A 22,085-nucleotide genomic window follows, 5' to 3' on the forward strand; every position below is an offset into this window, starting at 1 on the left:
TCAAGTCCTTCATTTCCTTATGAATTTGCATCCAGATATTCTATCCATTAAGAAAAAGCAATGTTTTGTAATCTACTACTGTTATTGTATGTTTTTTTCCTCCTTGAGTTCTCAAATATTTGCCTCATATTTATTTGCATTGCCATAAGTATATATGCTTATAATTGCCATATCATCCTGATAAATTATCTTTTTGATGGTTATATCATGATTCTTTGCGTTTCTCAGGTTTTTTAATCAATTCATATTTTTCTTCTGAATTGCAATCACCTTTACTTTTGGTTGCCATTTGTGTATATAACCAATGCATGGCTCATTTTTCATATTCTTCCTTTTCATATTCATCAAAGTAACATTGGACTTGTAGAAAACAGAGGTGGTTCCTTTTAATCTACTCATCCCAGCTACATCTTTTGGTCAGTCAATTAAATCGGCTTATATTTAAAATACATGAACAGAAGGAGTTGTTATAGACGTCTTATTGATTATTTTCTTTAAGCTTCTTTCTTTCAGTATACTTTTATGTTCCATTGGTTCTTTTCTAGTGGTCTACAGTGATTATTTTCTATGTTCTTGGTATTATCTATGGATATTTTCATTGTGGTTATTACAGGGTAATCTAAAGCGTCTTATAGATATAGTAATATATTGAAGATAATAAGAACCACAATTGCTTAAAAATGCTATACTTTTACTTTTCTAATACCCAATATTGGACCACATTAAAATTACAAATTATGCCACTAACAATATTGCCAAAGGCTATCTACAAATTCAATGCAATACCCATTAATATCCCAACACAATTTTTTAATGAAATAGAGGAAGCAATCCAGAAATTCATATGGAACAATAAAAGACCTAGGATAGCAAAAACAATCCTAAGCAGAAAGAACAGTGCTGGAGGAATTACAATACCCAACTTCAAGCTGTATTATAAAGCTATAGTAATAAAAACAGCTTGGTATTGGCACCAGAACAGGCCTGAAGACCAATGGAACAGAATTGAAGACCCAGAAATGAACCCACAGAAGTATGCCTACTTAATCTTTGATAAAGGAGCTAAAACAATAGTTTGGAAGAAAGATAGCCCCTTTAACAAATGGTGCTGGCAAAACGGTCTCAACACATGCAACAAACTAAAACTAGATCCTTATATATCACCCTGCACCAAAATCAATTCCAAATGGATTAAAGACCTCGAAATCAAAACAGACACCCTGAAAATACTAAAGGAAGGAGTAGGAGAAACACTTGGGCTCCTTGGCACAGGACAGAACTTCCTTAACAAAGACCCAGAAAGGCTACAAATCAAAGAAAGGTTGGACAAATGGGATTGCATCAAACTGCAGAGCTTCTGGCACTGCAATGGACATAGCTCATAACATAAACAGAAAGCCCACAGACTGGGAGAAGATCTTTACCGGCCATTCAATGGACAAAGGCCTCATCTCTAACATATATGCAGAACTAAAAAAATTACCTTCTTCCAAAACAAACCGCAAAGAACCAATAGCCCCCTCATCAAGTGGGCTAACGACTTACAAAGAGACTTCTCTTAGGAGGAAATGAGAATGGCCAAGAGACATATGAAAAAGTGCTCTACATCACTGGCCATAAAAGAAATGCAAATCAAAACAACATTGAGATTCCATCTTACCCCTATAAGAATGGCATATATCAAGAAAACTAACAATAACAATTGTTGGAGGGGATGTGGCCAAAAGGGAACTCTACTTCATTGTTGGTGGGAATGTAACCTGGTTCAGCCACTCTGGCAAGCAGTATGGAGATTCCCCAGAAGGCTAAATATAGAACTCCCCTATGACCCAGCAGCCCCACTTTTGGGTATCTATCCAAAAGACCACAAACAAAATCACAGTAATGCCACCAGCACAATGTTCATTGCAGCACAATTTGTCATAGCAAGAATATGGAACCAACCCAGATGCCCCTCAGTAGACAAATGGATCAGGAAAATGTGGTACATATACACAATGGAATTTTATGCCTCTATCAGAAAGAATGACATTGCCCCATTTGTGAGGAAATGGAAGGACTTGGAAAAAATTATACTAAGTGAAGTGAGCCAGACCCAAAGAAACGTGGACTCTATGGTCTCCCTTATTGGGAATAATTAGTACAGGTTTAGGCAAGTCATTGCAGAGCATCACAAGAGCCCAATAGCTATACCCTTATGAACACATAAGATGATGCTAAGTGAAATGAACTCCATGTTATGGAAACGATTGTTATATCACAGTTGTAACTACTTTCAACGTCCCATGTGTATCTGTAGCTTCTATTATTGATGATGTTCTTGTATCACCTTCCTGTGGTTTTACCTACACTATCTCTGTAATCTTATCTGAGTATATTGGAAACCGTGTATACTGGTATTAGAAGTAAGAAATTGAAAAGGGATACCAAAATTGAGAGACACAGGGTAAAAAAGATAAACAACTACAAAAGCAATACTTGCAAAACTGTTTGGTGTAAGTGAACTGAACACCTCAGGGGTGGGAAAGGGAAAGGGGGAGGAGTGAGGGGGTATGAGGGACAAGGTAACAAACAATAGAAGAAATATATCCAATGCCTAACGTATGAAACTGTAACCTCTCTGTACATCAGTTTGATAATAAAAATTTGAAAAAAAAAAAACAAATTTTGCCACTAAATATTGTGTCAATTATTCTATTTATACAGTCAAGTCATACCTTGATCTTTTAATTTCTAATTGGAATTTAAAGTGATCTATGCATCACCATTGAGGTATTATGTAAACTTTTATTTTCCTATCTTACCCTCCCTCTCCTCCTTTTTGGCACCTGAATTCTCACCTACAAAAACTGACTTTGTGTGTGCTATATATTACCTACTTAGGAAGATAAAATCTGAGGATCTTTTGAGCCCACAGTTTCAGACCAGCTTGTCAACATAATGAGACCATTTTCAAAAAATAAGTAAAATGAAAATATATGTTTAACTTCATGAGTATGTTTTATACTTTTATATGTTAGTTTTCCTGCTTAGTGATTTTTTTTTTAATTTAAAGGGAATTTTAAATTGAAATTACTTGTAATGTAGATCTAGTGTTGAGCTCCTCCAACTACTATTTTGAGCATTAGTTTGTCCATTTATCATCCTTGAAGAATGGATAGTTTTATGTCCCAAATATAATATGTAATTGTGATTTGCAGTTCTTTTCTTCTAACAATTTAAGCAGATCATTCCAATCATTCTGTGATTTCTTAGATTAATACTATTAAATTATAAGAACTTCTTTGTATATGATGTCACCATTTTTCTTGCTGTATTTAAATTTTTGTATTGTCTTGCCTTTTGACAAATTGATGATTCACTTCTTGGAATGAACCTCTTAGAGTTCATCTCACTTGAAATCATTGGATTTTTAGACTTTTGATTTATAAAAATGAAATTTGTCTTCGCTTTTTTTCTCACCACAGGGTGAATAATTTAAAGGATTTGTCTTCAAACCCAGTAATTTTTCTTTCTGCTTTATCATATTTACTGTACTGTTGAATATATCAAATACATTTTTGCATTAGCCAGGTTTTCATTTATAAAATTACAATTTGATTCATTTAAATGTATTTATCCACTTGTTGGAATTTTCCCCTACTTCATACATAAGTATTGATCTAGAAGCTATTGTGTCCTGCTCATGATCTGACAAAGATGAGACAGAAATGAGTTCCTCAGGAAGCCCAATGAAAATCCAAGATGTTGAACTCATGATTCATTCCTCTCTTCTCTCCTGACACTACATTGGCAGCTGGCAGCTCTGCTTGGTTCACAGAAGCTTCAGGTATCCAGGAGACAAATGATCCCTTGATGTCAGAGATTGGGCTAGCCTATTGTTTATTTTTCAAATGGAAGTCAGTTGAGACTTTTTCTCCAATCACGTGGAGTTGTGCTGAAGGAAGGAACTGTGGTGATAAGATGCCACGAATTTTCTTAGCATCAAAGAAGTGAATTTTTACCATTTCATGCATGCAAGAACCTCCTAATTGGCTTTAGGGTTTCTCCCACAGGTAATTGTTTGGCCATTGAAGAAGGATCTGAGTCTTCCTATTCTGCTTTCTTGTAGTCAACCTGGAATGAAGAGATTTCACTAAAATTCTAGTATGAGTATGCTGTATTAGCAAATAAGTTGATCTTCACACCAAGGTACCTCAAATTTTCATCACATGATCCTTGTTGCCACAGGGAGAGGTGAAATTTATAAATGTATGCATCAATGAACTGAACATAGTGAGGCATCAATTTAAACATATACTATGGAATCTGGAAGTGAAATAATTCGTTAACAAAACTGTACTTCAGAACACACCCAGGTGCTTTTGATACTGATACAGTAAAACAATTGCAATAGATCATTATTTCTATGATAAAGTGAGCTGTGCCAACTATATTTCTAGAATAAATGAAATATTGAATCTCATAGGAGTTTCTTTAAATGTTAACCGTAGAAGTAAAAATTACAGGTTCTGAATACAACCTTCCACAGTCTCTTGCAGCTACTTTGCTCATATCCCCAAAGGAACTACAAAATAACATGTGCTAACTTCCACATTTTAAGTTGACATATAAAAATGTTCCTGATAAGCTTAAATCACTACAAAAGATATAATTTCAAGACATTTTCAAATATTGACATTTTAAAAGAAAGTGTCTATATTCGTTTATATTATCCCTTACAATATTAATACTGAAGTAATTTGGTACTGAAAATAATCTGTTTAAAATATGAAGACAAATTTTGGTTACAAAGTGTTGCATGTTTCTTTAGAATTCCCCTATTTTTTCTTAGAATTTTTATTTTGTCTCAAAATGTTACATGAAATAATACATAATTTGTGCTTGAAAGCATTCATGATCATTTTATCAGATAGCTGTGAAAATATATTTATACCTGTTTGTATACATAACCTATTATGCTCTTATAATTATACCTCATCATAAAAATCCAAACATTATTAATCTCTTCTTAACAAAGCTATAATTACAATTATTTCTACTATACAATCAATCAAAATAATATTTATAGTAACTTTATATTTTTCTTTCCTAGAATATTTTGCTTTTTACTATAGAGTAATACTTTATATGAAGTTTTTAAAAAACAGAAATTCATTTCATAATATATCTATGATTATTTTGTGCATGAATGGGTAAGATTGAATAAGGATTTCACTTTTTTCCAAATGAAGGTGTTAGGAAAATATGTCTATGTAATAACTGCATGTGATTGGTAGAGATTTTTATAATGCTGACTGAATTTTGGTTCAATCCACCACAATGAGGTTAAGAAGGAGGGGATTTCATTCTTTTATAAACACATATAAAAACTTTTTACAGGGCTAGGAATGTGGTTTAGTGGAGGAGTGTTTGCCTAGCATGCATGAAGACCTGTGTTCAATTCCTCGGTAGCATATAAACAGAAAAATCCAGAAGTGGTGCTGTGGCTTAAGTGGTAGAGTGCTATCCTTGAGCAAAAGAAAGCTCAGAGTCAGTGCCTAGGCCCTGAATTCAAGCCCCAGGACTGGGGGAAAATAAAAAGTTTTACCAGACAGAAAAAGAAAGTAGAGCCTACTCAAATGGCCTTTGACAGACTAGGACACATCTCTACATGGAATTAAGACTGCCACTCATGGAAATGAACAAAAGACACATGACCAACAGGTGGAACTCCCCAAATAAGCTGTGCACAAAATGTTCTGATTAATAACCTAGTCAGTTGACCTCATGAATATTTTTTTAAAAACTTCATGCCACAGAATTCCTAATATGTCAACTTGTCATAAACTTGACATTGCCTTCCTGTAATATTTAAAGAATTGAGCCACTTAGCCTTAAATAGCATTTGTAACATAGGACAATAAAATACATGATTACATGTAAGAGACAATCTGTTATAGTAGAGACTGTAAACCAGCTCATAGAAAATCAATTTTTAAAATTTTCTCAACATATTCAAGACATACTATGCTGTGGACATAATCCTTGGAAATGAAGACAAAGTTGTTTACAAATCATTCCCTTGTCTAAAACAGTTTATATTTTAGTGGGAAAAAAAAAACAGACTAAATTTAAAAGCTGTGGGCTATAGTAAGAACAATCAGTTTATTTGGGGCTTGGTTTTTTGTTTGTTTGTTTGTTTGTTTTTGACCAGTCATGGGCCTGAACTCAGGGCCTGAGCACTGTCCCTGGCTTCTTTTTGCTTTAGGCTAGCACTCTGCCACTTGAGCCACAGCGCCACTTGGGGCCGTTTTCTATATATATGGTGCTGAGGAATCGAACCCAGGGCTTCATGCTTCCATATTCCCAGCTATTTGGGGCTTTTTGAACTCACTGTGTTAGTCCAACCTACTAATATTTGTATATTAGGAAATGATACTTTAGGCTGACTATACATTTCTTTGAAATAATAATTCCCCAAGAGGAGGAACAACAGAGTATTTTTAGAGTTTTTTTGATAAATTACTCACATATTGTGTGCTTATGTGCAGGATTGCATTCAGATGTAATTGGAGTTTTCTTTATTTTCTATGTCATTTTTGAATGTAGTTCAGTAGTTTCCAAAGTTTTATGGAATAGTAGCAGATAACATTCATTCTATAACAATGTAATTTCTTACTTATATACACAAATTCTTAAATAAATGATGTTTGTGTCTTTTTATTTTTAAGTTGTAAAATAGGAACTTCACTTAATAAATGACCTATCTGTGCATATATACTACAGTGTCATGAATGTATTTTTAAAAGAAGGAGGATGGAGTACATAAATGTATTTTAATTTATCTACAGAACTGACTCTTATTCTCAATTTTATATAAGGTACAGGTTCTACAGATCAACAACTTGAAATCAACAGAGACCTCCCACTGGTTAAATAATATAAGAATACTATAATAATATAGCAATAATGATATAAGAATATAATAGTTCTGTGCCATCACAGATTATGTATGGAGACACATAAACGAAGAAGCATCAATACAATAATCCAGTTAATTTTGTATTTAATATATTTTTACCTCAAGGTAATAGAGAATACAATTGTGACCAATAGTAAAATCGTTTTGTATATAGTTCAGGACAGTGGCTTCAAAAGTATGGATGTATCTATAAGGAAAAGAGAGTCTATTAGGGAGAAATATCCATAATTGTGAATAATTTTATGAATTTGTAATGAATTTATATGAGAGGATAATGAGTTAATAACCTCCTTTCTTCCCTCATTTTCTTCTTCTTCTCTTTTTGTTTTTTCCTTTCTTTCTCTCCTTCCTTCCTTCCTTATCTCCAGTTATTTACTGAAAACATGGCTTAATTTACATTTTAAATATTTTGCATTTTTATATATTTTGCATATATTTATTACATTTGATATATTTTTCATTTTCCCAAATCACTAAAGTTGCTCCACTACTCAGTAAATACATACTATTGAGGATTTAGCAACTGCAAGTATTGTAGTTAGTAAGTACACACTGTTGGATGGCACTCAGTTCTTATTTTTAAGTTAAGAGATAGCAACAAAAGAAAAAAGGCATATACTAATTGTGAGGAAAATCATAATGAAGTATAGAGAATCCACTGGATTAGCAGAGCATTTTTTAATGTATTCAAGAATTTAAGAAATGGCTTATGATCAATGTCCCAGATAAGACAAGGAAGAAGTTCTTCAAAACATGAGAATGAACTTTCCAAGGAGAATGGAGATAAAATGAAAAGTCTATCAGTAAAAAGAAGATAATGTCTATATGACATGAAGAAAGCCTGTATGGATGGTCACTGGAAGAGATGAGAAAGTAGACAAATGGCTTTGTAGTCCTTGTATAATTTAAGTGTCATTCAGGTAAAGATGGGAAGCCTTGGTGTGTTTTAAGCAACTATAAGCTATGTTTCTATTACTTATTTTAAATTCTATCTTGCTGCTAGAAAATGTTAACCTAAATATTCCAAGAAAACAACAAGAACAACAACAAAAACTAGAGCTGATGTGGTTGCCTAGGAAAAAGTCGGTTATATCAAAGACTAAGTTTGTACTAGAGTACATTTGTCTGGTAGAGTCCACAGCACTTACTATTGTCCAAAACATCATGTGTGAAGAAAATTAGAAGAATAAAGGGAAATTTTCAGGCTTTTTGCTTGAGAAACTAACTGGGTAGATAGTAGTAAGTAAATGAAAAGCAATCAGTACTGTTTTTTGATAAGAGAAGCAAAGATGAGTGGATTAATATGGAATAATGTGTCTTATTTTGGCTGGGTTATTTCAGGAAGAAGAATTCTACCATGTTTGATAATAGTACTGAAGAAGTTGAAACGAAGAAATGAGTTAGTAGACATAACCATTAGCATTCATTTTTCATTAAATAGAAAAAGTCCAAAAATCTATTAACTGCTATGATTCTCCATCTTGCTTTGTTCCCATAAATCAGTTCTCTTTGTGCTAAACTCTGTGATTAAATACTTAAACCACCCCAGTTTGAAGGGGTTGTAAAACAATTACTTCAATTAGTTTAGATGCAGACATATACAATAGTTTATATTAGTTGTATTTTTGAAAAACAACTTTTAGTTTTGCTACTACAATTTTTTCTACCATTGCTTTAAAATTAATATTTTCATTAAAATAAATGGTGAATTAATTTTTATTTTATAAAGAGCTAGATGTTTAGTATAAGTGATGTGAGTGTGAATTTTGGCTTTTGTCATGATGTGAAAGGAGACTTCTTCAATCTTCGATCATTTATTATGAGTTACGGATATTAAGTTTTACTAGCTTTAAGGAAGTTACTTTATACTACTGCTTTTCACAGTGTTTCATTGGGAATACATTTTAGGTTTCATTTTGCATATCTAAAAAAAGGTCATATAACTTCTTTTTTAAACTTTCACTGGAGTATGTTTTATTGATTTTAAGTATTAAGTCAGTTTCACAAACTGGGGTTCAAACTGATTTGGTCCTAAAGCAGTATCCATTTTATATAATACTAAGTCCAATTTATTAAAAAAATTGTCATCAGGAATTTTTATGCCAATAAACGTGAATCATATTTGTCTGAAAATTTTTTTGTACTTCACATTGTTAACTAGGGTCATGGTAGATTTCTCTTCAGTTTTCTCAAAGAGTTTGTATAGAAATAGCACATTTTCCAATATATCCCAGTACACAATTGCCTAACTTGTTCATAATGTGCCTCATTGCTTATTATTGTACCGATTTCCACTTATGTTGCCTCATTCTTTCATGATGTTGATAATTTTGTCTTTCTCTTTTTTGGTCTGATCAATCCTAGATAGAGATTTACAAAATTGAAAGTTCTCCCCTCAAGCATGATGTAGTAGTTTCATATTTCTTTCTCTGTTTTCATACTTCCACTTTTGTATTTCTTTTCCTCTCCTCTATACAACTGGAATTAATTTATTCAATGGAAGTCTAGATAATTGACTTGAGATCTTTCAGTGTACTTTTAGAGTCAGACATTTCAATATTTATGTTGATCTATTCAATCGTATTGCTTTGAATTTTCCATAGGAAATATTTCTCTATATAGGTCTTAATTACTTTGTGTATTAATTTGGTCATAGATGTAATTTCCAGGTCTATTTTTATTTATTGCTTTTCCTAATTATATAGGAATTATATTTCCTAATTATATAATTTTTCTTTATCTATTAATTGTTATTAGACCGCATATTTCATAAATGATATCTTCTCTGCTGATTTGTATATACACACAAAAAGCTGAGTTGTTTTTCTTGGTTTCATTTAATCTTCTTGGAAATAACTTGATCCTTTTGAAACTTCTTTGAAGTACTATTAGTTTCTCTTAGATTATGTATAGAACAAATTTTGTCCCACTATTAGGACAATAATTTTCTGGGTATTCCACCTGATGCTCATCAATAATTTGTTACCTTTATCTCTGTCCTGTTTGCTCTTCAAGACTCTATTCTCTGATACTATGAACAAAATATTCACTTTTCCCTTTAACATCAAAGGTTGTGCCTTCTATCTAATCATGCAGTCACTTTTTCCATCTTGAGTAGTTTTTTTCATGTATATGCTGATTAGCATTCAGGTAAAGGCTCATGGGGAGTCTCTGTTGGTAGGTTTTTGTCTGGATGTCTGTCTACCCTTCTTTTTCTCTCTGTCTCTCTAATCTTTATTTCTCCTTTGCAAAAGCAATAATCCCAACCTTCTCATATTCAGTTGTGTAAAATTTCACTCTTATATTTTCTCCAGTTTTATTTTTTGAAATAAGACCAAGTTTTATAAATTATTAATTCATTATTTTAAGTAATTATATTTTATGAGATTTAATAATTCATTTTATATTGTTTACAGAGCAATAGAAAAGCAACAAGAGTTAAAATTTAAAAAGCTGCTCCTAACCATTTTTTAAAAAGTTTATACTGGAGTGTAAAAAGAGAGGAGCCTCTACTACAATTTAAGTAACCATTCCAATTAATTATTTCATCTTAATGAATGAAGTGACAAATTATGTATACATATATCTCCAGGCTACCAAGCCTGGTAAGCGTGTACTAAACCACAAAATTTCAAATGAGGAATTTTGAGGTCAGTTACTTTCTGATCTTTTGTTGAATCATTGCCTGAAGGGTCCAATGCTCTTTCAGTGAACTTGATAATTGGACTGTGGATTTTGGTTGTGTATTTGTCTGTTGTCTTTAGTGCTCATCCAGTTTAGCAAAACAGTTTGCCAGCTGCCCCAAGAGGAAGTCCCAGTAAACAGTAAATTCAGCTTGTCTCTGTGACCGTGCTGAAGTTTTAATTAAAACCTTATGGTTAAAAATCCACAGAGAAGTTCTTTCCAGGCTTGAGAACATCCCTTATTTAAAAAAAAAATCTGGGGGCTGGGAATATGGCCTAGTGGAAGAGTGCTCGCCTTGTATACCTGAAGCCCTGGGTTTGATTCCTCAGCACCACATATATAGAAAAGTCAGAAGGGACACTGTGGCTCAAGTGGCAGAGTGCTAGCCTTGAGCAAAACGAAGCCAGGGACAGTGCTCAGGCCCTGAGTTCAATCCCCAGGACTGGAAAAAAAAAAAAAAACTAAAATCTGCTGGGTTATTGTGATATGCCTAGGACTACTCTAGGCATATACTAGTTATTACAAATGAGGGAAACCATGGAACCTATGTTTCTTTAGTTCTTGCTTACCTCACTTAATGTAATTTTTCCTAGGTCTTTTCATTTCCTTTTGAATGAGGCTATGTCATTCTTTCTGTTGGAATTCTGTTGTGTGAGTATATGTGTGTATGTGTGTGTATGTATTTATATATATATAGACATATATTAATATGATGTGATATATATGTACGTATATACGTATAACACACACACACACACACATATATATATATATGCTCATCTACTGAGGGACATCTGGGTTGGTGTCATATCTTATGGTAAATAATACTGCAATGAGCATAATTGTGCTGGTAGCTTTGGTGTAGCCGTGTTTGAGATCATTTGGGTAAATTTTCAGGAATGGAGTTGCTGGGTCATAGAAAGGCTCTATAGTCAGTCTTTTGAGGAACCTCCATACTGTTTTTCAGATTGATTGAATCAGTTTACATTTTCACCAAATGTGTAGTAATGTTCCCTTTTTGGCCCCATCCCCACCAGCATCTGTTATTTGTTTTCTTGATAAATTTTGTTTCCCTTCCTTCCTTCCTTTCTACCTCCCTCGCTCCCTCCCTCTTTCTTTCTTTCTTCCTTTCTCTCTTTCTTTCTTTCTTTCTTTCTTTCTTTCTTTCTTTCTTTCTCTCTCTTTCTTCCTTGTTTTTGTTTCACTGTATGATTTGCAGTTATTTCCTTTATCTTTCTTTTTTTTTCTCCTTTGGTTTATCCATGTTGTCACTGTTTCTGATTTTGATACCTTTGGTTTTGTATATAAGTTTATCTGATTTGGGGAAGGGAAAAGGAATCACAGAAAGGATGGAACAAATGGGTGAAGCAATGTAACTGATATTCTCTAGACTTTATGTTGCAAATGAACTTTAGAACTTAGGGAACAGGGAAGTCAGGGGAAGAAATGAGAGGAAATGAGGGAAAGGGCACCCTTCAAAAGGAAATGTATTCAGTACCTTACTTGTGTAACTGTAATCCCTCTGGACGGCACATTCACAATAAAATAATTTTAAAAAAATTAATACCATTCACTAGGAAGATTTAATCTCAAGATTTTGGTGAAAATCAAACAATTTCGGGGGAGGGGTGATTAAAGTCTCTATTTGTTCTGGGGAAATTGCCAACCTATAATTTATACCTAGGTTTTCTGAAAAGCACATAATGTAAAATCCAAGTCCCTTTATTTATTTATTTTGGCCAGTCCTGGGCCTTGGACTCAGGGCCTGAGCACCTTCCCTGGCTTCTTCCCCCTCAAGGCTAGCACTCTGCCACCTGAGCCACAGCGCCCCTTCTGGCCGTTTTCCATATATGTGGTGCTGGGGAATCGAACTGAGAGCTTCATGTGTAGGAGGCAAGCACTCTTGCCACTAGGCCATATTCCCAGCCCCCTTTATTTGTTTTTTTCAAAGTTTTATTTACAAGAAAGAGTTAAATAATCTAAAATACTTACATGTGACAAATTTCTGCCTAGCCATTAAGCTCTATATCTCAAAAGTAATACAAATTTTAATCATATGTACCTCTAACAACTTTAGAGTTATTGATATACTTCAAGGTAGACATTGCAATTTTTCTGAAATCTGGACAGTTCATCTAAGTTCAAGTAATTCAATCACTATCATAATGTTTCTACAAATTAGGGCTCACATACAGTATTCCAAATATAAATATAAAATTTGGCATTGTCTTTCTTTAATGGCATATGAATTAAAAGTGCATTATAATGAAATTGCTACTGAACATTCCCATTAATATCAAATGAATTCATTATGACCAGCACAGTTACAATGAATACTAAATGAATTAATAATAATGAACAATTTAAAGTGTTACCTAATTGTTTTATTCCATTTTTATGTATATTTTGGTCCTACTTTAACTGTTAGGTTAATAGGCAATGACATTACATAAGTCATTTTCTTACCTGATACTGGATAATGAATTCGCACAGTTTCTGAAGATCTCTGTATTTTACATCTCTTCTTTTTCTAAACCTTTCTGTCTATTGTCTCATAGGTGATACCGCTATAGAACTCAGATTTGAAAATTTAACTGAAAATGAAAATAAAGCATTATGATATAAAGTAACATTATTCCCCAGACTTTGTAATTGTATGCCTCCTGCAGCAAAGTACATGGCACCAACCACTTTGTCAGGTACTTCCTCTCAATTAATGCTGGAAAACAATAATGAACAATCATCAACAAAAGCAAACACCTTCGTTCCTTTAGGTGCATTCCAAATCATGCATAAATAATTAGGTAAGATGATCATTTGCATAAAGGAATCTGGCATGTTAATGAAAAAATAATCTAGTTTACTATCAAAAATGTTATTACTTGATTAGCCATTCATTGTTGTATTATTTACTTGCATGTTGCATTCATTGGCATGCAAATTACCAAAGAAACAAACTAAAGAACAGAAGAGTTATAGCCATCATGCCACAGAACACATGACACAATGGTCTATCATGGTATCGTTATTATAAAGAAAGAGTAAGCAGAGAAAGATATCACCTACAGTTTCTTTTTAAAACATATTGCTGATTTTTTTATTAGTGTATATTTGAACTAAAGACCTTGTATTTGCTAGGCAAACACTCTACCTCTTTAGACATGCCCTTCAGTCCTTTGTGTATCAGTGAGCTTTTAGATAAGATCTTGCAGCCCCAGTCTGGACACTTCTCAGATAAGAATCCTCCCACATACTCCCTTCATGTAGGTGGGATTTCAGATATGTACCAATCTTTTTTGTTGTTGAGATAGAAGTTTGGGTAACATCTTTCCCAGACACACCATCAACTGCAGTCTTCTTGATCTCTGCCTCCCAAGTAGCTGGATGAATAGCTTTGAACCAGAATGTCTGGCCTCTGCACCAATGACTTACTTAATCCAAACTGCCCTCAATTTCTCCAGTTCCTAACACCTCCATATTGTGCAAACTTAGAATCCACCAAGGTATTGCCATCCCTGCTGCCATGAAATTTTCACCTCCAAAAATACCTTTTATACAGAATGATGGTCATAGGTATATTTAGTCTTCAGACATATTTATTTGTTTGTTTGTTTGTTCACTCATTTGTTCATACACTCATGCACTCCTTTATTTATTTATTTATTTATTTATTTAATTATTTGTGTTACTAGGGTTTGAACTCAAGGCTTCAGTCCTACTTGGCTTTTTTTTTGCTCAGCTTACACTTTTCTGCTTGAACCACATCTTCAGCCCTGACTTCTGTTGGTTATTTTGGAGACAGAGTCTACAGACTTTTCTTCTCAAGTTGGTCAGGCTTCACTAGGCCCCATTTATGCAGCTAAGATTATAGGCTTGGGCCACTGGCAGCCAGACAGATAGATTTTGATTAATAATCAAATATATTATAAATATCCATATGTATGATATTTATATGTGTAACATAAATATTATGTCAATAAAATACTACTCAATCATGGCTGATTTATGTAAATATTAGTCTAAGCAAGTCAATACATTTGCAAGATTCACTTAGGAATTTAGACTTCTGATTTCTTTTGAGTAGAAGTCTCTTTCAAGAATTTCTCCACAATTTTCTGTGATACAGATCAATCAGACTGAAATCGAAGCTGCACTCTTTAATACAGCTCTCATTTTCTGGTATGCCGCAGTTTCTTTAAACCACATCCCCTTTTGTATATAGTCCATGCATGTATATACATGCATGCATGTAGGTTGTAAACAAAAATGATATAGAGTTGGTTGGTGCTGTTTATCTGCAGTTTTCACATCTCCAGATTTAATCAATGGAGGGGAAGGACGTTAAAATAGAGGAGAAATAAAGAGAAAAAAGCTACTGAAAAACAGCACACATTTTTTTTTCTGTATCTCATTCCTCAAATAATATATTGCAACAACTATTTATATATCATTTACATTGAATTAAGTATTATAAGAAATTGAAAGAAGATTTGAAACACACAGAAGATCCTTGTAGGTTATAGATGAACAATATGCCATTTTGTTTGAGAAACTTGCATATCTGAGGCTCTGTGTTTCTTCAGGGACCTCTCAAACCCACAGATACCAAAGAACAACTGTAATGTGAGGTCGATACAAGATTCCTCATTTCCCCAAATCTCTTTTATCTCTTCATCAATTGAGAATTTGTTTTGGTAAGAAACATATTTGTAGGTAAAGCATCTCTAGTGTACCTTTGAGAATGTGGGAATGAGCACTATCTAACTAGTGGTATGTGCTTAGTCATTGAGGCTTGTATCACAAGTACTATTGCACTTCAACAAAGCCCTGAAGAAACAGGGATAAAGAGTTTTCAATGCAGTTTCATCCAAAGCCTAGAGATAAGCCTTTAAAAAGTGTCCTTAAAAGGAAGCTATTTATCTGGAGTAATGATTTTATTTTATTTTATTTCCTTTTTTTTTCTTTATTGTCAAAGTGTAATACAGAGGGGTTACAGATTCATATGAAAGGCAGTGAGTACATTTCTTGTTCTACTTGTTACCTCCTCCCTCATTTCCCCTCCACCTCCCTTCCCTTCCCCTCTTCCCCCAAGAGTTGTGCAGTTGGATTACACCAAACGGTTTTGTAAGTGTTGCTTTTTGAATGGTTTATCATTTCATACTTTGTCTCTCAATTTTGGTATTTCCTCTCCCAGTTCTACTACCCATATAAACAGTATCCAGATACTCAGATGTGATACAGTGGTAGTGAGGTACAGCCACAGGAAGGGAGTACAGAGAAACAAAAGTAAACAAACCAATCAGTCAAACAAACAGACAAGGAAAAAGAGAAAAAAAAGTAGAATGGCCAAAAGTCACATGAAAAAGTGGTCTACATCACTGGCCATAAAAGAAATGCAAATCAAAACAACATTGAGATTCCACCTCACCACAGTAAACATGTCTACTATCAGGAACTCTAATTATAACAAATACTGGAGAGGATGTGGACAAAAGGGAACTCTACTACATTGTTGGTGGGAATGCAAACTTGTTCAATCCCTCTGGAAAGCAGTGTGAAGGTTCCTAAGAAGGCTAAGCATAGAGCTCCCCTATGACCCAGCAGCCCCTCTTTTGGGCCTCTACCCAAAAGACTATAAGCAAGACCACACTAAAGCCACCAGCACAACTATGTTCATCACAGCACAACTCATCATTGCTAAAACATGGAACCAACCGAGATGCCCCTCAGCAGACTAGTGGATGAGGAAAATATGGATGGAATTCTATGCATCCATCAGAAGGAATGACACTGCTCCATTCATAAGGAAATTGAAGGACTTGGAAAAAAAAATCATACTAAGTGAAGTGACCCACACCCAAAGAAACATAAACCCTATGGTGTTGCTCATAGGGAATAGCTAGTACATGAGTAGGCTAGTCATGGTAGAAGATCAAAACACCCCAATAACTATACCCATATGATCACATAAGAAGATGTGGTGAAATAAACTCCACATTATAGAAACAAGAATTATACCACTGTTGTAATTGTTTTCAACATGGCATGTCAACTGGAGTAATGATTTTAAAGGATAATGAATTCATTCAGAAATGGATTAGAAATGACTTAAAGATGAGAGTGTATACATACTCTATATTAATTAAATATTACTTGCAAGTGTTCTGCTTTGTAGGTGATAAACTTGCTAAACCACTATGAAATAAGCCTCAATTTTACCACTGTGTAATAATTTAGTAAAAACTTATATGGCATTTTATACTCTGGTGCTTGGTATTACTTAGAATTGGAATTTGGTTTTGGTGGTGGTTCTGGGGCTTGAACTCAGGGCCTTAACTAAGTCCTTAAGCTTCCTCATTCAAGTGTAGCACTCTGTGATTTGAGCCCCAGCTCCACCTGTGCTATTTTGGTGGTTAATTGAGAATAAGTGTCTCAGACTTTCCTGCTCTGGCTAGCTTTCAGACTGTAATCCTCAGATCTCAGCCACCTGAGTAGCTAGGATAACCTGTATGAGCCACTTGCATCTGAGATGCTTTTATTTTTAATTCAAAGATAACTAAAACACTTTCATTTTGCATTGTTCAATTGTGTTAATGGGCAAGGGGCCTTTCATATAATTATCCAGAATAGTGTGCGCTAATAAATTCATTTTTACAAGTAAACTTCAAGAAAGATGACTAAACCAATCATAGTGGCTCATGCCTGTAATCCCAGATACTTGAAAGTCAGATACAGAAGAATTTCAGTTTGAAAACAGCTGAGGTATAAGTTAGAGTCTCATTAACTGTTTTTAATCTCAAAACCAGGCCAAACTGGTGGCTCAGTTGTTGGGAACCACTGAGGAGGTAGAATGGTAGTTCAAGACCAGCCTGGACCAAAACGTGAGAAACAAGTGTAAAAGCAAAAGAATTAGAGGTATGACTCAAGTGGTAAAGCAATTTCAATAACCTGCTTCTAATTCCTATATCAAGTAAAAACTAAAAAAAAAGAGAACATAATTATCATATTTTCTTCTTAGCTCAGTATTTGTAGACTTCACAATGACATAGATTATGTAATTACAACTATTTAATATAGCTTTTACTTTCATATTTTACTTTCATATTTGCATTGCTAGGAAAATCTCTAAAAGCCACCCTCACTTAGTTATTTGGAGAATTTCATATTGCTCATGGGTTTTTTTTCCCCATAAAAATACTTTCTCATTTGGATTGCTTAATCTTCTTTATTTTTTAAACAGGCTTTTCCAACCTGTCTCTCTTCTCTAATCTAAGCTGAGGAAGAGATCTTTTCAAAACCCTTTCATCGAGGGGAAGGCTGCCCAATCCCTGAGCTTTCCATCTTAGAACTTTTCATCATGGAGACTTTGAGAGTGTTGGCACCATCTGTGTCTTGATTTTCCTTTCTTTTGATTTTTCTTCTTTTTTTTTTCTTTTTCTCCTTTTTTTTTTTTGTGAGCTGAGGTGCCAGCCGAGCCAGACTGTGCTTCTGTTTTCTGCCAAAAAGACAAAAAGAAAAAAAGAGAAATGCCATGAATACTAAAATAGGATTTTTTTCAATGTTTCTGATATAAGCTGTGTACATTTCTACTGAATTTTCTGTAAGAATCTGTTTTTATCATCTTTTACAATAGAAAATGTAGAAGAAAACTTGTGGTCTATTAGCAGAAAACAGAGGACCTGGCAAACTCTAGAGCAGAAAAATTCTACAGTTGGGAGGCTGGGCAGGGACCCAAGTTTGTCCATGCCTAAGAACAACACTGTCTGCTAAAATTACAGTTTTCCTTTTTCACAAACCTCAAAGTTGTGAAACTTTACTAACTTTAAGAAAAGAACAGTTGGCCATACAAAAGATACACTTCCAAATCCATCGAGCAGCTTACTTATACTTGCAAATGAACCTCTTGGAGTGAGTCTTAAAAATGTATTTGTTCAAATTATTCTACTAAGGTAGCAAGCAGAAAGTAATCGTTTTCTATGGATACTGTGAACAAGAGACTCCAAATGTTGGTTCTAAAGAAAGACTTTGACCAATAGTTGCTAAGTGGGTGAGTAAAAATGAGAGCTAGAGAAATAATGTGTACAATTTAAATTGTCAAGATCTCTTTTCATTCCTTACATTCTGAAGACGATATAACATAATCAAATTGGAAAAACAATTACTTTTTTAAACTTGGATACTCCATGATCTATACATTTTTGCCGAGATATATATTGCTAATTAAGCCTCATCATGTAACTCACTAAATCAGATACATTGATGCAAGAAATGTATAGGGAAATATAATTTGGTAGTTCATCAATAAATCCTATAATATTGAAGTAGGATTTGGCAGCCTTGAACTTATTATAGAATAGGTGTTTAAATCTGAGTATCATCAAGTGATTAAAAGTATATTGCTTATTGTAATGGGTTATTAATTTGAAGTAAATAAATGTTTGCTGGTAGGACTGCTTAACTACTGAGAGGAAGAAGAATTATTTAAGGATGTCCAAAGCAGGAAATTCAAAAGACAAGCTACTATCTCCAGTTGAGAAGAGAATAATAAAGTTACAAGGACTAAAGAAATCCTTTTAGTCCCAGCACTGTGCTTTAGCCTTCTTCATTTAGAGCATGGCTCTATAGTACACCTTTCCAGAAGCAGAGAAGCTGTTTGTAGGGTGTGGGCTGGCTCTGATCCACAGAAGCATGGCATTGCTACACATTAATGTGGGAAGACACTGTAGATTCATGAAAGGGAGAGGTTTCCTGATTGTCTCCATTGGACAGAGGGGAGAGGATAGCTCCTTGATCTAATGAGGGTTCTAATGCTGACAGGTGATGATTCTTGCTGAACCATAACAGAGGGACAGATCTCAAAGAGAACAGGTTCCTTGCTGTCATTTCCTTGCTGGCTCAAAGGCAGGATGCACTGGATAGGTGTTCCTCATGGATTTATATTGAAGTGGATTTTTTTAAACAAAACACACCATGATAAGACACTTTGCCTATAATAATGAAACATACTTAAAGTATTTTATGTATAATACAAAAACTGATTTCAGTGTTTATTTTTTGCTGGCAATTTATGAGTTATACTCAGGACTGTAGATATTCTGTTTAGGTGGATCATGTTAATTTTTTATCATTTCTACAATAGTACAATTATAATAACTATTACTTTTATCTCTAGGTATTTTAAATTAAGGATGTTTTAGGTTTTTCAGTCTTCATTTAACTTATCCAATTTCTTTTTGTCCTTCACCAATATCTTATTATATATAATTAATCTTCAAACATCTTATGTAAAAGTATTTAGAGAAAGAATCACTATAGTGTGGCCTAAATAAATGAAGACCTTTAGAATAACGTTTTATGATATTTTTGTTACAAATGCCATAGGCTATATTATAATAGATAATCTTGTGCAACCAAAAATTTCATTCTATGAAATGACCCATTTATTTCTAACAAGATTGTAACAATCAGTTTTCAGGACAGCGGACTAATTTATTTAAAAACAAAATGTTAAGTATCTATTACAAGTTATACTCTCTATGAGACTTTTGAGACCTAAATATAAAAGATCTTGTTCTTCAAAAACTTAAAATTGACATATCAATAATCTGGAAATAATGTATTAAATATTAACACAAATTAATTCATGGAATTTTAATTCAAATTTTGTTTCCTATTTAAAACTGTTGGATCCTACTTGTCATGCTCCTAAGTATTATCTTTATATTCAGTGCTAGAATTTGTATTTGGCACTGAGTAATGCCCTCTGAGCTTGTTTGGCTCAAGTATATAGCTCTATTACTTGAGCCACAATTTCACTTCTGCATTTGGGGGTTGGGGAGGAGGGGGGGGCGGAATGTCTGTCCTGGGGCTTGAACTTGGGGTCTGAATGCTATCCCTAAACTCTTTTGCACAGGGGCAGCACTCTAAGCCACAGCACCACTTCAGGGTTTTGAGTGGTTTATTGGAGATAACAGTCTCTCAGGGACTTTTCTGCCTGGGATGGCTTCAAACCACCATCCTCATATCGCAGCTTCCTGAGTAGCTAGGAGTATAGGCATGAGCCACTGGCATCTGGCTATCATTTATTTTTCTTTTTTTTCTTTTGTTGGTTTGGGTCTTGAACTCTGGGCCTGGGCACTGTCCCTGAGCTCTTCAGCTCAAACCTAACACTCTACCACTTGAGCCACCACCCTACTTCCGGTTTTCTGGTGGTTAATTGGAGAAGAGTCTCAGGGACTTTCCTGCTCAGGCTGACTTTGAACCACGATCCTCAGGTTTCAGCCTCCTGAGTAGCTAGGATTACAGGTGTGAGCCACCTGCACCTGGCTGTAGCATTTATTTTTAATTGGAGATAAGAATCTCACAGACTTCCTTGCCCAGACTGGCTTTAAACTGCAGTCCTCTGATCTTAGTCTCCTGAGGAGCTGGCTAGCATTACAGGTGTGAGACACAGGCAGCAGACCTTAGTAAAGTGTTTGTCTTTTGTTTCTACTACCTCTATTTTAAGTTAAAGATAAAGCATACAGCCCACCTGAATATCAAAACTACACATAAAGCCATCATAGTCTATCTCTCGCATGACAATTAGTTTATAATCTATACTTTGTGAGTATTCTGAATGGACATTAACTCTGCATCCAGTATTTGTAAATCTGTATTGAAGGACAGAATCACAAACATCTGAGCTTGAAAGAGCTCATGGAAAAATAATCTGGATTGATCAGTATCAGAAATTGACACAAATCAACTAAAGGAGTTTACTTAAATATTTCTTAGATTAAATTTTCATTGAAACCTTCACATTTCTTTTTATCATTTTTATCAGAGTGTAACTAGGTACAAGACTAAGCTGAACCAACACTTACATACTTTTACATACTCAGCCTCCCACAGCCTAATTTCCCCTTCCTGGAGTCTAGGTGCCTTTGCTTCTTCTTTGTGTAGAAGACAAGCCCTATCTGTACCTATCTGCATTTAAATGGTGTGTATGGATCATGACCCATGCCCATTTATACATAATAATACCTTGTGCTCTGCTTAAACATGCTGTTGTGTAATGTTTAATGTCTGTGGAGTTTTCCACAAAATGAGTATACAGCGAAAGCCCAGGGAGTACCCCTGGCTCCTATCAGATCACTGATTTGCTGTAGTCAAGCTAGTCTGTCATTAATTTAATCTGTTTCCACCTCACTCTGCTATCAAGGAGAAATTGAATTTGTGTCCAGCTTGCATAAAAGCACCCCTAAGCAGAAAGGGCTGAATCCTATGGTTAATATAAATTTTGAAGATAGATGGTACAGACTCTTCTTCTTTCATGACATGGTTTACTCTCGTCATACTGAACATGGATAATATAGTGATCAGATTTCTCTTCAATCAAGTCTCCAAATTATAGATAAGTCTCTTCAAACTTTGGCAAGAATTCATGGAAGTAAAT

Source organism: Perognathus longimembris, chromosome 22 (assembly GCF_023159225.1).
Source record: "Perognathus longimembris pacificus isolate PPM17 chromosome 22, ASM2315922v1, whole genome shotgun sequence".
NCBI lineage: Eukaryota > Metazoa > Chordata > Mammalia > Rodentia > Heteromyidae > Perognathus > Perognathus longimembris.